Source organism: Danio aesculapii, chromosome 12 (assembly GCF_903798145.1).
Source record: "Danio aesculapii chromosome 12, fDanAes4.1, whole genome shotgun sequence".
Lineage (NCBI taxonomy): Eukaryota > Metazoa > Chordata > Actinopteri > Cypriniformes > Danionidae > Danio > Danio aesculapii.
In genome coordinates, this window is record NC_079446.1 from 2,241,735 (window position 1) to 2,257,470 (window position 15,736).

Here is a 15,736-nt window from a genome sequence, read left to right on the forward strand (position 1 = left end):
CCTGGGTTAATCCTTCAAATGATTCATAATGTATTACTCATGCTGTAAAGTAAATGTTTCTCTCATTCTCAAACCGACTGTTTAAACCGTAATCTCTGGCTTTTACAGTCATGACTCTGCAAAACAATCAAATCGTGCACAATTCCCTGAAATCATACTGAAACTGCAGCGTTTAGGTCATGAGTTTTTGTCAGACAAACCCCTTAAAACATAAAAGTTTTAGTTAAATATTTTAATTTCATAATATTTATATATGAAAGGGCACCAATGATGAAAATCATCTTTTGTAAGCTGTTTGGACAGAACTGTGTGTGTCCACAGTCATATTGAAGTGATATATAGACCATAAGTCTCTTTTATTAATTTCATGATGTTAAAATAGGATCCAAATCCCTCCCATTTTGAGGCTCACTGCAACGTGACGTAGTTGATTTGATTGACAGCTGCGTATTAACATGTCTTCGTAGTAACGCATATAATCGTATCAACGAGGACCTGCGCAAAGCAACCAGGAATAAAAGATCTGTTCAGCTCTCTGTGATCATCAACCATCATCAAATGTGATCAAGAATGAGTTTTACAAGTTTGAAACCGTTTTTAAAACGGTGCATGTTTGTAATTAATTACGATTTTACCATCTTTAATTTCACCACAGCTGCATGTCAGCACAATTATAAAAGAAGACCCAGGTTGTAGACGTTAAATCAGGTTTATTTTGTACATTAAGAAAATGGATATCCATACAACAGTGGAAATTAACATGTATCCTGTCACATTTGTGTGCAAAAACAAGATAAACGCGTACTGTGTGTGTGTATGATAATCTTGGATAAAAATATCATGGTTTCATGGTATTGTGCTCACTGCTCTAAAATATTTATTCTTTTTAAATGTCTGGGCATAAAACAAAAACCTTTTCCTCTTTGAAAGCAGTATATTTTATTTTTTGTAAGGTTTAAATTGGCTTGGAACAGTAAACATGTCAGGCTAATTAGTTCAAAAGATTAATTGACTTCTGCTGTCTTCATTTGTTTTTAAAAACACAGATTTAGAGCTAGCATTTAATTACTTTCCTTACAGTAACGTATGCTTAAATGTTCTGCATTTATGTCCTGCTGAGGATACTGACCTATATTTTTTATTGTTAAATTATTATTATTATAGACTGAAGTAATTAACAGCTATGTTTTGTTCTATTCTTAGTAAGGGTTATAGGGTCTGTGAATGGGTATATTTGGAAAATTAAAAAGAAATATCCAAACAAAATTATTATTATTGTATTATTAAATATTTTTATTTTTAATAATTTTCGATAGGGCAGGTGAAAGTCTTTTTCAACTGGGATATTCTAAACAAATCCTTAGCATCTAACCCTATATGTCTAAAATTCATTCATAATGGTCTTAAAAATGTCTTAAATTTAACTTGGTGAAACCTGCAGAAACCCTAGTATATAAACCTTTTCTTAAATATATACATGTATGTGTGTGTGTATATATTTACAAGCTTTTATTTGGCAATTGCAATTGATTGCGATTAATCTTTTGTCATTTATATACGCACATTTACCCAAGTAAACAGATGGAATGACAGGGTCAACAGTCTGCAGAGTTTTCTGTGGATTTCTGCAGGCGCTGATTCCGTTTGGGCCTAGTTATTAGTTAGTTTGTTTCAGCAAGAGTCGTGAACCCCCTGATTTGAGAAACCCTGCTTTTTCTTCTTTTCTGCCCAGTACGTGTGCACGTGTGCATGTGGCAGCAGTGCTGATGTTTATCCAGGCATAATTGGAGCGGCGCTCGATTCTGTTTTCCCCTAATCTCCTCTCTGGCATCTGCAGCTCCACATGCTCTGACCCTGATTAACCCACTCTCGGACGGGACAGAAACGCAGTAGTGTGTGTGTGCTTCACTAATCTGGACTGACACCAGCAGCAGGAACCATCAGTCCCCACACCGCCCCCTTTCATCCCTTCGGGTCCCCGCATGAGCCAGAAGACAAGCGGGGTTATTTCCAGAAATGGCCTCTAATTGCTTAAGTCTTAAATGATGTGTAATTGTCCTTTTTTTTTTTTTTGCGAGGGGTTAAGGTAATAGAGGTAGGTGAGAAGTGAAAGACTCTAGTCTTCTCCAGCTGTTTAATAACAGGCCAAAGTGAGCAAACCACGGCCGCGAAGTTAGCCAGAGCTGGTGTTGGATGAATATTGGGTTGCTGAGAAGTTTATTTTTGTAAACGTCCAAAACAGTGCGGAGATTGTGAGGAAACGCGGATGGGCTTGGCGTCAGTATGTTTCCTCACCTCGCCGTGCTGGCAAACTCCACACAAATCATTATGTTATAGAAACGTTACGTGTTCATTTATTAATATGAATTTAGCATATGTAGCGCTCCGAGGCGTGCGGAGGCGTGCTGTTCCAAATATCACGCTAATGCTGAGAAATAAATCAGATAATGATTGATATTGAATCCTACAGGTAAGAGGAAACAAATTTTCCAGCTTCTCAGTCTGAGCGTCATCCAGAAGCAGAGGCCAAAATTAACATTCGGCGAGAGCCAAATCCGAGTAAATAAAATGGAGGTACTCTTCAGTTGGCCGGAAACTTTTATTATAGGTTGCGATATTATAAAGTCGATTAATATTTGCAGGCCAAATGAGCTATTTATATTGATAGTACTTATTTTCTTTCATAAAATGTACAGTACAATACACACATTTTAAGTTGAAAAAGATATTGCACTTATAGTGAAGTATTTCAGTGTAGTTTTTTTTTTATAGAAATTTTATTTAGGTTGATCAAGTGATTTTTACCAGATGTCGTAACGCATGCCTTTTTGCTTAAAGATGAAGACCCTACTCCCCTTACTGTACAACACATTTTACTGGACTGTCTTGCTTTTAATGATTCTAGAAGGCTTTTTTTATGAAATTAACTTTTTTAAGGACATTTTTAACAAAGTGACACGATAAAAATAAATTATTTATTTGTTTGTTGTTTTTAATGCTGACATGGCATTATTGAAAATAAATAAATAAAAATTAGATATGTTGTATAAAGCATAATCCATACAGGCAAAAAAGGCAAGTTTTAAGGTTTGTTCCTTATTGGCTTTTGCACGCAAAAACAATTGTATAATATTATTAATGTATGAACATTAGCACTATCAAATATTATAACAACATATGCAAACATGTTATTTTTATTTTATTTAAATAAAATGCACAAAAACAACATCAACAAACGAAATAATCAATTAAGGTCGATACTTTTTTCAATTTACTTCAGCAGTCAAGCTTTGAAGTGGATTAAAATATTGTGTGATTAACTAAAATATTAAATAAAATAATTAGAGCTGAATGAAGATTAATCGCATCCAAAATAAAAGTTTGATAGACAGACAGACAGACAGACAGACAGACAGACAGACAGACAGACAGACAGACAGATAGATAGATAGATAGATAGATAGACAGACAGACAGACAGACAGACAGACAGACAGACAGACAGACAGGTAGAAAGATAGGTAGAAAGATAGAAAGAAAAACATGCATGCATATATTTGAGAAAAAGGTTTTGTATTTAGATATAAAATATAAATGTTATTTAAATATCTATGCAAAAAAAGTCATAAAGTGCAAATCATCTCAGATTGGTTTCTCGAACGGCCTCCACAGTCACCAGATCTCTATCCAATAGAGCACCTTGGGATGTGGTGGAACGGGAGATTCATCATGGATGTGCAGCCGACAAATCTGCAGCAACTGTGTGATGCTATCATGCCAATATGGACCGAAATCTCTGAGGAATATTTCCAGTACCTTGTTGAATCTATGCCATGAGGGATTATGGCAGTTCTGAAGGCAAAAGAGGGTCCAACCTGGTACTAGTACCTAATAAAGTGACCGGTGAGTGTATGCAATGCACATACATATCTTGTGTCAAAACAAGCTTTTTTTGTGGATGCAAAGATTAGTCGCAATAAATTTTTTCCCAGCACTAAAAATAATAAATGGGTAAATAATTAGATAAGATAATTAAATAAGTAAATTATGGAATGCATTACCCATAATTATTAGGAATGCCATTTTTTTTGGATTGTTTTAACACAGATCTTTTTAGCAAAGCATTTAATTTGTGATCATCATGGTCACTTATGCAATTTGTGTCACATTTTGCTTATTTATTGTTCTATTATTGTGGTGTGACTTCTGGCTATTATATTCTGGCTATGGATATTATTAATTATAATGTATTTTATTGTAATTAAAAAAAAAATATATATATAGTGCACTTATATAAATATTTTCTTTTAAGGACAACTTTTATAAAAGATTTTGATCCACTTTAAATGTTGACTACTATAGACACCAACCGAAATCACTCATACTCAACATGCATTTACAGTATAAGTCAGAGCACAACATGTGTAAAAGTCATCAGCAACCATACATGAAACTGATAATAGCCACTCTCAGCTGGTGCAGCTCTCCATTTGAGTATTTCTCTTCTGAATCTCCCTCATCTCTCCATCTTTTCCTTCATTTGGATGCGCTTGCTGGTCTCTAATCCGTTTTTCCCTTGGCTCCAGGCGACAGGTGAAGCGTCCAAGTGCGTTTCAGGGATGGTTGCCTGTTATTGCTCAGCGGAGGAAGGCATGGGAATCTCGGCGCTGTCGTCTGCTTCTGGCTTTTTAGTGCTGCTTATTGATTTTCCAGTCTTCAGGCCAGACGCTGTGGTTTTCTCCAGCCGCAGGACTGGAGTTTGCGGCACAGAAACCGACTGCACGCCTTGCTACGGGTCAGCGTGCTTCTCCTCGCCAGCCCTGTCAGACAAGGTACATTTTTTGCAATCAGAGAGTGTATATTTACCATCATTATCAATGCATTTACCTGTGATTGGATACAATGCATGAACGCAGATGGATGTTTAATGTAGTCTCAGATGGTTTGGGTTTGCTCTACTTTTGGCCCATCATTCAATGCCTTTTTTTTAAACCTCAGGCTTGTGCTCCTCATTATTGAACATCCATAGTAGTGCTTATTGTGTTAATTTAGAAACATTTCTTATTATTATTACTAGGGCTGCACAATATTGGAAAACTCTGACATTGCGACATGTAGTTTTTCTGTGATGATATATATATATTGCAATATGTATAAAATATCCCCAGATGGCTTAAATAGCCCAATTTGGAAAGATATCATTGATTAAGGTGATTTTGTAAGGGTGTGAATCATGTATAAAAAATAATAAATCAATTAGAAGCAAAATCGATTACAATAGAGCAACAAAAAAGTCAAATAAACAGTACTTTACGGTTTTCTGGAGAGTTAAACAGTATTTAGGTACTGAAATTAGGGCTGCTCGATTATGGGAAACATCATAATCACGATTATTTTGGTCATAATTGTAATCACGATTATCAGTTGAAGTCAAAATGATTCGCCCTTCTATGAATTTCTTTTTATAAATATTTCACAAATGATGTTGAACAGATTCAGGAAATTTTCACAGTATTTCCTATAATGTTTTTTCTTCTGGAGAAATTCTTATTTGTTTTATTTTGGCTAAAATCAGGTTGAAACCTGTTTTAAGGTCAATAATATTAGCCCCCTTAAGCAATATATATTTTTGATTGCGGAAGAAACTACTGTTATACAATGACTTGCCTAATTACACTAATTAAGCCTTTGATTAAGCCTTGAAATTCACACTTTGATCTGAATACTTGTGTCTTGAAAAATATCTAGTCTAATATTATTTACTGTCATCATAGCAAAGATAAAAGAAATCAGTTATTAGAAATGAGTTATTAAAACTATTATGTCCAGAAAAAAAAATCGTCTTTCCGTTTAACAGAAATTTGGGGGAAAAGGGTTACTAATAATTCAGGAGGGCTAATAATTCTGACTTCAGCTGTGTACAGTTATTTTCCTCCCTGTAAATAAGGAAAGAGAAATAAATACAATAGAATAAAAATATGAAACAAACTGTGCTTTAAGCATCTTCACTGCAAGAAAAAACTTTAATTACAGCTACAAAAGTCCTTCAGTCAAGAGCAGTGAGGGATTTTCTCCTTTTGTTGTTTGATTAATGATAAAAACAGTCGGCAGCAGGAATATTGTGCGCTGTCACTTTAAGAGCAGTACGCTCTGATTTATGTTTTACTTTTACGTGTCTTTTGATTCTCAACTTGTTTATTACATAAATGAGGGTTAATATGAATAATCACTAAACACCGCGTTTTGACACAAATTTGTATGTATTTGACCATTAAAGCGCTCACATTAAGATGACTTTAGATGTGTGTGCTCTGCTCGTCTCTGAGGCTGAGCGCGCGCGCACACACAACAGCATGCGCTTTTTCTTGCTTTTAAAAACATGAATGATTCAAATGTTTATCAACGAATGATGCGCATCCCGTGCTGCAAACCTTACATTACAGTACGTTACATTTGAGCAATTTTCACGTGGAACTGAGCTTTGCAGAGCAACAGATGTGTACAACTGAAAAGAGGGCGGTATATGATGCAATAATCATTTTATCGCGATTAATGTTTTTTCATAATCATTATTAGCCGAAACCGAATTTTCGATTAAAATTGAAATAAAAATAATAATTAAAAAAATAATAAAATTGAAAACAAAAATGCAAAAAATAAATAAATAAAAAAAATTGAAAAATGAAATGTGAAAATTCATCATTAAAGCTACAAATGTGCTTTTTTGCACCCGAATGCTTTAAGCTTGGGGAACCGCGCCGCATGAGATCTGTTGTTTAAAGAGAACGAAACAGACATATTTCAAAAATCCTTTTTTTTTTTTTTGCGAATGAAACATATCAGACTTGTTGAGAGATCATTCTACTGTATATCAATGTGTTTACTGATTGGAAACAATGCATGAACGCTGACGGACGCGTTTTAATTTAGTCTCAGATGGTTTGAGTTTGCTCTACTTGTGGCCCATCATTCTGTGCTTTTTTCCCCTCGGGCTTGTGCTCCTCATTATTAAACATTTGTAGTAGTGCTTTTTTACAAACATCTCATATTATTACTACTAGTGATGTCACAGTACCGTCACAAATTTCCAACTTTAATTCGATACCTTAGGGAACAAATTCCGCAACATAATAAAAATATGCAAATGAAGTAAAAAGGAAAAAAATAACTAAACCATATAATGCTTATACCAGATACGTTTTACACCCCATTCGCACCTGTACTTCCAACACAATTTACTTTTTGATTTTGTATCTCATTTGTACAATTTAGCACAATTTGCTCATCCCCCAATAACGGGTGGGTTTAGGGGTGGGGTTGGGTGCCATACCTCCTTTTTAAAATCAAACATTTTCAATTAGCCTGAATTAGCCACTAAACGTAAAATAATTACGTTTCCTTGTGAGATCAGGCTGGTACTTCACAAAGATCGTACACTTGTGATCAGATCAAGGAAACGCATTTTAATATCAAGTGTGAAGAAGGGCCTTAGTTTCTTGATTGGGTTTCTTCTTAAACGTTTCTTATATTAAATGTTGAAAACTGTTTTTGCTAATATTGTTTGGTACAAATATACGTTGCACATTAATCATTTAATTTGAAATAAAAATATAATTAATTTAAAAACTTTTTATTAGATATGTTGTATTATAAAAAATTGTAATCTAGGGCTGGGCGATATCGGAAAGTAATCGATATCAACATTCAGAACCTACAATCGATTGAATTTTTTCGATTACTTCCACACCACGTGTGAAGTCACGTGACCCTGCTCGGTTACGTTACGTTATTCCGCCAACATGTCAAACTTAAACAGAGACAACTGAGCAACAAGAGCCACTTGCACCAAAGAAAAAAAAGCATATTTATTGTACAAAAACTGTCTGGAAAAAAAAAACAAATAAAACAAATAATAAAACAGTCGTTCATTAATCGTAATCAAGTTAAAATGTTCAATTAATCGATTTAGATTTTTGACCATACCTCCCAGCCTTATTGTAATCTATACAGCAATACATTTTAAGGTTAGTTTGGTTGCAAGATAAAATATTTATGAAAATGTATAATTTTATTTCATTTTACCAATTACATGGTCACACTTTAAAGTACTATTCTATTAGTAAACCATTAGCTGTGACTTTTGTCTCAATAAATTCTTCATTTGATGTTTATTAGTAGTAAGATTTTGCTATTGCAGCGATTCATAATATGTACTTTATACAGTATATTAGGGCTGCACGATTTTGATGTCTGATATTGAGATATTTTATTTTTCTGCGATTAAATATTGTGAAAAGATGGTTTGAATAGCTCTATTTGTCGGTTTTCTGGTGAGTCTAACAATAATTAGGTACAGAAATGGAATAATCACAATGTAAACAAAAGTTTTTTCTGTTGCTTTGTCCTGTTTCTAGTTCAAATATCCAAAAATTCTTAGATATTTCTTAGATTCTTAAGTAAAAATATTGTTGTTTTCAGAAGAAATTAATAGTTTTTTTCCTTAAAACAAGCTAAATTATCTGCCAATGTGGTAAGTAAAATAATCTTGTTTTGGCTTTGAAATATAGATATTTGGACTAGAAACAAGACAAATTCAGAGTAAGAAAAACTTTTTTTGTTGTTGCATAAATCGTATCAATTCTGTATAAAGAATTATATAAAATTAATCTTTGTTACACCTTCAAACACAATTTTTTTGTGCTCAAATGTTCTGAACTGTCTTGAAATGCTCAGCCTTAAAAACACATGCGAACACTATAAATCGCGTGTTCTGTGGCTCTTAATCAACTATATTTCAGACTCAACATTGCATATCTGCATTGTGACTATTGCAGATGCGCACATTGCGATATCTATGCTGAATCAATATATTGTGCAGCCCTACAGTATATACTAATATGTCTTAATAATAAGCCACTATTTAATATTGAGAATTGACCCTTGAAATAAACTGTAAATAAGAAAGCAAATAAATAAATATACAAACAAATACGTTTTTTCAGTATTGATAGTAATCAAAAATATTTTTCACGATCTGTTGAAATGTGACCACAGTTTCTGATCATGTGACAGAAGACGGGCGCAATGATGCTGTAAAATCAGCTTTACATCACAGGTATAACTCCTATTTTAAACCATATTGAAATGGAAAACGGTTAATTGGAGTTAAAATAATATGAATGCGTTTACTGTGATTTTAATCAATTAAATGCACCCTTTTGGTGAGCATAAATGAGTTCTAATTAAATTAATGAATTCATTTTCCTGCTCGCCAACCGTTTCAAAGCAATTTTTGCAATCAGAGAGTGTATATTTATTTACCAGCTTTTTCAATGCATTTCCCTTCCTGTGATTGGATACAATGCATGGCCGCAGATGGACAAAGAGAGTCGTGGTGTTCCTGCTTTAAATCAAGAGTCCTGACGTCTCTTTTGGAGGCTAATTAGAGGCGAATGGCCGTCTGTGATTGTAGGAAGTGCTGAAGGACACAGGCTGATCTGATCAATCTGAGCTCCTGACAGGCTGTTCCTCTGGATCCTGATCCGTCATTCGGGACACTCGACGGAGCACGAATACTGCATTCAGCTCCAGCACAGTGATAAGGATTAGCTAGCGATTATTGCTGATGCACATCATCGGCTGCTTTGATATTTAGTCTCAGATGTTGACGGTTTGGGGTTTCCTCCACATTCGGCTCGTCCTTCAGTGCTTTTCCTCAGGCTTGTGCTTTAGGACACAAGCTTTAGGTTTGGTAGTATGTTTTATTTTTTGGAGTAGATTTAAAGCTCAAGAAATGATTATAATAAGTTTAATTTTATTTTTTGCCTGTTGCTTTCAACATTAATAATATATTTCAATAATAATAATATAAAAATACTGCACTACACAATGTACTATTACTTAAGCAATAGACAAGAATGGGTGACACTTTACAATAAGGTTTTAATAGTTGAAGAGTTCAGATGCAAAAACCTCTAAATCCATCAGACCTTTTTTTGTAAATGAGCATTTTCTAGCAGGCTCCTCTGATAAGGTTCAGAAGTTTCCTTTTAAATGTAATGATAAGGTTATTAGCTAGTAAATAAAATACCGTTTTCTCAAATACCGTCACTTTAGATATTATTATTATTATTATTATTATTTTTTTTTAACAAGGTAGATTTTCTTTTTCGTCAAAACCAGCTAAATCCACTTGTGCTTTTTACTTAGGATATGCGTTTTCACAATCTGATTCCAATGCCTCATCATGAAAGTGTGTATATTATATTGTCATTCTGGCATTATATAATGGGTGGCATAAAATGCTCCTAAAATGACAGTAATATCGTTTATTGCAGTATATTTTGGTGGAATATATCGTACAACAAAAAATAGAAATCATGACAGGCCTATTCGTGCCTTTTTTCTTCCATTTTCTGATAAATTTCATAATAAAATTTATATTTATCAAAATGTTCTGTAAATATTTTCTATACAATTATGGATTTTTTTTTTAATAGTTTACAGTTAGAATGGAAAAGAAATATTAGTTACATTACTAAAAGAAGTGAGTAACTTAACTCATTGTAACTTAACTTTTAAGTAGGCTTATTTTGTTAGAATTCCACGTTTAATTTACTTTTAACTTTTAATTTACCAGCTTTTTTAAGTGAAATCAACTAATCACCTTTTACCCTATAAGATTTGATTGCATTTTGAATATTCTATATCTCTAATGATGCAAATATTATGACATTATGTAAAGTTATTATTCACACTTAAAAAAAAAGTTAATTTGCTTCAGCACAATTTCAGAATACGAACAAATCCAACCATAAGTTATGGGTTAACGATTAAATTTAAAAGTCGATCAGTTACGTTTATAATTTTTTTTACGTTATCAGTAATTTATTTGGCATGAAATAATCCAGCATTTTTAGTCTTCAAACAGGATGGCTCGTGTTGAATGATTTATTGGATTGCAATATAACTGGGTTTTTCCAGACACAAACACCGGCCAGAGCCTATAAAACAGTGTAATGTTGTGCTATCAACATATATACGCAGCATTTTTTTATGTTTTATTTGTTTGCCTTGAGAATTCCTGGCAAATGTTGAGGACTGTGGATGATGACAGGCCGTTCGCGGAGAGATTTCTCTCGTACATCAACAGCTGCACATCTATATAGGCGCTGGGCTCACGTGGAGACCAGCGCTGACAGAAACATGCTGTCATGAGCACTTTATTACAGCTCTGAGGGCCAAAAGGTCACCTGCAATCTCAGCTTCATTTGTTTGCGGATGGAAGCCATAATTTCAGTGCACTTAATTGCTGGATCTGATTGAGGGTTTGCATTACACCGGCGTTAGGAAGAGTTAAACCATTATGAAAAAAAGAAATATGAGAGTATACAACTAACACATTTTATTACACAATATAGGATACTAGTGGTAAATGCTACAAGGTAAACTAGTGTTTATGTATATATTCGATTAAATATAAATATACTGCATTAATGTCAAAAACATACTTCATTTCCATCTCTGTTATTAACATTTAAATTAAAATGTATTTTATTTGAAGTACTATTATTTGACTTAACAGAATGTTTTTGTTTAATGTAATGTAAATTGACTGTATTTGTAATACAACTACAGAACATATTTCCATACCTTTCCTTATGTAAATAAATGCATTATTCAACCCAGGCTCATTCTGATTACATAGTCCTGTATATATTTCTGGAGAGCGGCAAATACACCCAGGAGTCCCACTTTTTTGCGGTTTTTGTTTTCGCGAATCTAGGCCGCTGTGTATGCTTTTTCAGATCCTTAAATTTCGATCGCGAGTGCTATATGTGCCTGCTGTTCTCACGTAATTCCACCAGAGGCCACTGTGTTTTAAAAAGCAATCAAGAAAAAGAAAAGCCCTCATGGCAGCCTGATTTTTACTACATTTTCAGATTTTACCACATTCTCACCCTGTTATGTACTTGTTTATTTTTTGGCTTTTGTCTTACCTGCTTTCTGGAACCATTCTTTGCAGGACTCCTTTGCATAACCTGTCAATTCTGCATTTCAAATCCTTCAACGTACTTGGCGAGTCTCTGGACAAACTGGTTACAGCAGAAAAATCATCCATACGGAGGTAAGCGTGGAAAGGAAGGCGTCATACCGCCCCGTAGTGTTTGTTTTAAAGACGAAATGCAGCCACACGTATCTCTGGCTACATAATTCATGATGTCCAGAAATGTATATACGGGGGTACGTTTTCCGAACGAGCCTATGTTGGCATTATCACATATTTTACAATATATGAAAACGAGTGTCTTCTTATATTCAATATGTTATACAATTTTAACATTATCTACTATATATATATTCCTTAAAATATATATTTCTTTAAGGCAATAAATGCCTTAAAAATAGTTTAGTTTGCATACAAGTCTTTAAGTCCAACTACATTTGAGTAATTTTAATGTAAAAGTAAATACATTGTCACATACAGAATATAAAACATGTTTCTTATTATGTTAAATATATTATAATAATAATTTGCCATAATGCTTTTTCTATATAAATCCCATTTATATTTAATAAATAAAATATTACTTTTCAGTTTAATACAGTAATTGTTTGCGCATAAATTTTGCATACAACAAGACTCTTCAATGCTTTAAGTCCAACATCTTTAATGACCCTATTTATATCTCAATATATAAGAACATAAATTGTCACATACTTTCTAGTACATTTAATATGTTAAACATTATATATTTTCAATATATATATATATATATATATCTTCAATATATATTGCATTTCAGTGTTATTTATTCATTGGCCATGCACAATGTTTACTTTGCATAAGGCAAGATTTTGATGCTTTAAGTTCTGTAATCTTTGAGTGCTATATCACATGCATATTTTAATCTGCTTTAGTTTGCACTTATTTAAGAATTGAAAAAAGTGCTTCTGTGAAATAGTTCAATAAGCTAATTAAGAGGCACTAAATGTAGCATGAATCCAGCTGGATGTTTGGAGGGGAAAGTTGGCCTGAAACGGTTTGTTGACAAACAGGAGCAGTGGGTCAGAAAAACACAGGCAGATTGAGAGTGGGCTGAGCGGGTTTCATCAGCTCCACTCCAGCGCAAACATGCACGCGTGTGGTCGACGCTAAACATGTCAGCGCTGGACACTGGTGCGGCTCAGTGAGCTTCAGCTGAGGCTTGCAGTTGTACTGCTAATGCTAAAGCTGCACTAAGACACACTTGTAGATTTGCCTGTGTGAGAGATATTTAACATACACAGCCAGCTCTCCCTTGTGAAATTCTGCCAGAAGTAACTGAAAATCCGTTAGGCTCTAAAATAGACCACATTTCTATTGACCCCAATGTTGAAATGGTCATCTTTGTAGCAAGAAAAATGTATCTAGCAATATTAAACTTTATGTAAGGTGGGTCAATTTTTTACAACTTGTCTGTTTCATTTATATTAAGTCTGTGGCCATGCTATCACCTCAGCTGACTAAATTGGCATATATATTGGTTATGTGTGGCTTTACTTAGTCAATTGCCTTTTGGGATTATTTCCTACAATTATCAGAAAATATGACATGCTGTGTGAACTTTATTGTGCTCACAAACTATTGAAGTGGCTTCCATTTACCAGATGAGTGAAATTGTTTATTTAAGATAATGGCCTCCAGAATGTGACAGATTGATTAGGTGTGGCTTATAAAATCCATACAAAGATGACAACAAACAGAAATGTGTTGTTGAGGGGAGAGGACGCGGGCGCAGCTGGCTGCCGCTTCTCCACCTGTTTTAGTATACCTGTCTTTTATCTATGCTATTTTAGTTTCAGTCTGTTATACATGTCATTTTATACTTTTTACTCCTCCATACTTTTGGACAGAACTTTAAACCGGAGCTGAGTTTGTGCCCTGAAAGCTTGGCTTGATTCTCCTTGAGTCCTTGGTGATAGCATGCGGCTAACTCATCTGATTTTCCTCATCTCGGTTTTAATTGGAGCATTGGACAAGGCCTACAGTGTTCGCTTGGATTTTAACATGTTCACTTATTCTGGAACGGATCTTTACCAACTTCAACACACTATGCTTCATGCGGAGGACGTGGTACAAATGCTTTGCTCTCTAAAACTACTATGGCGCCCCGCGTACACTCATCGGGGTTCTCGCCGGAGTTTTCTGACTCACCAGGCTGGGTCTATCAACACGGTCTGGTCTTGAAGGCGAGTGGTTCGTCCTCACTCTTCAGCACGGGTTTGTTTGACGAATCTTGCACCCGTCCAGAAGGCTTCATCAACCAGTGGAGTTCAGCTAAACAGTGTCAGGTTTGCCCACCTAAATGCACGTTCTATCAATAATAAAGCAGCTTTGATTTGTGAATTATTGACAATGATCTGGACTTTTTGTGAAAACTTGGCATCAGTGTAATGACTTTTTTAATTTAAATATGTGTGCTTTGCCATTCTACACATATCTCGAGCGCTCTCGCTCCACTGGCAGAGGCGGTGGCTTAGCAGTTATTTTCCGCTCTGATGTCACTGTAATCGAGGTAATTCTGCCATGTTTTACTACCTTTGAATTCTTGGCGTTTAAATTGACTGGCACTTCTCCTGTGTTAGTATTGAACATTTATTGTCCTCCAAAACCTGCTTCCGAATTTTTCTCAGAACTTACCGATCTATTGACGGTGGCTAGTGCGCTCTGTCCTTCTTTTTACTGGTGATTTACATTTTCACGTTGAGGATATGGACTGTGCTCAAGCTGCTTGTTTATTGGACATATTTGACTGTTTTAACTCGATTCAGCATGTTGACTTTCACACGCTGGATTTAGTTTGTGCCACAGGAGTGAATGTTCAGTCGCTCAAAGCAATTATGGTGCCTTTTAGTGACCATAAACTCATTACGTTCGATCTGAGTACACCATCTTCTTAGACTACTGTCAAACGCACTATTAATTTTAGGAAACTTGGTGACATCGACCTTGACCAACTTAGTCAACAGATTGAGGGTTTGCCTATTATGCCTACAGTGGCCCAATACAACTTTGTTTTTAAGTCACTTCTTGATGATATTGCTCCACTGAAAACTCGCTCTGTTTCTTTTACGAGATCATCACCCTGGTTTACGCAGGAGTTAAGAAAAATGAAGGCTGTTAACAGGCAGTTGAAGAGAAAATATATCAAATCTGGGCTTGTGATACACAAACTTATGTTTGAGCAACATCTCACAGAATATCATAATGCGCTGACGGTCGCGAAAAGAGAATACTACTCTCATATAATTTGTAGTCAAAATTCCAACTCTAGGACTCTGTTTAGAACAGTCACAAATCTGGTTGGACCTCCTAATAATTTCACGCCTGCTGAGCACTGTGATGAATTTTTAAATTTCTTTACAACCAAGATTGACAATATTTTCTCTTCCATTGCCGGTGATCCTAATTCCACATATGTTGAGCCTTCACCCTCTGTTCTTCCGGCTTCTCAACTTTTAACATTGCTGATTATGATCTTATTGCGAAAACTGTTATGTCACTGAATTCTTCATCCTGTGTTCTTGATCCTTTCCCAACTTCTGTTCTGAAGAACTGTCTCTCAGTGTTCATGCCCCACATTACCATTATTGTGAATGCTCCACTTAGCACTGGTTTTATTTAAACTGCTCTGAAAACTGCTGCTTTTACACCGATTTTAAAATAAGCCTGGCAGTGACTCTTCTGATCTGAC

The 15,736-nt window shown here is 34.8% G+C and overlaps 1 long non-coding RNA gene across 3 annotated transcripts in view; it reads left to right on the plus strand.

The window, feature by feature from the left end:
- Positions 1-3,310: 3,310 nt before the first annotated feature.
- The window catches only part of LOC130238010 (uncharacterized), a 48,159-nt gene continuing 35,733 nt past the window's right edge, over positions 3,311-15,736 (plus strand). For 2 of the 3 annotated variants that reach the window (XR_008838595.1, XR_008838594.1), the window contains exons 1-3: positions 3,311-3,902; positions 4,586-4,831; positions 12,025-12,126. This is a non-coding gene — a long non-coding RNA (uncharacterized LOC130238010). Of the gene's footprint in view, positions 3,903-4,585; positions 4,832-9,053; positions 9,115-12,024; positions 12,127-15,736 lie in introns of all 3 variants that reach the window. The other variant, XR_008838596.1, reaches the window with a different exon arrangement.